The following is a 948-nucleotide window of genomic DNA, read 5'->3' on the forward strand; positions in this document are numbered from 1 at the left end:
AGTGGGGAAGGCTTGGAAGAGAGGGTATTTGCTGTATGGTCCTCCAGGGACTGGAAAGTCAACTATGGTGGCTGCCATGGCTAATTTCATGAACTATGATGTGTATGATCTTGAATTAACCGCCGTGAAGGACAATTCTGAGTTGAGAAAACTGTTGATTAACACGGCAAGTAAGTCCATTATCGTCATTGAAGACATTGATTGCTCACTTGATCTCACTGGCCAGAGGAAGAACAAGGTACTAAATCGATTTTACCATTATTTTAGCAAATTCTGATACAATACATTTTCTTTTCTGGCCGGTCATAAGAATTAGTAGGCTCAAAATGGGAATGGGCTAAGATTAATAAATTAAAATCTAGAATATGATGATAGAGTCGATGGCATAATTCTAATTTCTAAACGAAAATGTTTTGATAAGCAAAAAGAATTAACAAAAAAATAGTGAGAAATTATTTTATTTAGTATTTATTAATTTTATTTAATATTAAAATATTAAATAAGATAAATTTTAATATTTTTTTTCTTTCTAGTATTATTAAATTCTCTAAATTCATTTTATAGTACATCATAATAGAATAAGGTTATATATATTTTTCTTATGAGAATTAGCGTATTAATAGACACTCGTATACTTATGAATTTTTATTTGTTATGTATAAAACTAATAAAAGTGAAATTACTTTTTTTATGTTAGCCCATGATATTCTGTAACTCGATAAATTAAGAACTAATTTATGGTAGATAGATTTGAGTTTGTTGACCATTCAACCAATCTAAATTTGTTATAAAAGTGAAATTAGTTAAATGAAAATATATAATAACAAAAAAAGTCAAGAATAGTCAAAATATGTTTTATTTAATATTCATTAATTATTGATAAAATTAATAAATACTAAATAAGATAAGTTTAGATTATTTTTTAGCAAAATTTATTAAGCTATCATT

The 948-nt window shown here is 26.1% G+C and overlaps 1 pseudogene; it reads left to right on the top strand.

Moving 5' to 3' along the window:
- Nucleotides 1-948, top strand: part of LOC107471040 (AAA-ATPase At3g28580-like) — a 2,527-nt pseudogene that overhangs the window by 767 nt on the left and 812 nt on the right.

This window comes from Arachis duranensis, chromosome 10 (genome assembly GCF_000817695.3).
Source record: "Arachis duranensis cultivar V14167 chromosome 10, aradu.V14167.gnm2.J7QH, whole genome shotgun sequence".
Taxonomy (NCBI): Eukaryota; Viridiplantae; Streptophyta; class Magnoliopsida; order Fabales; family Fabaceae; genus Arachis; species Arachis duranensis.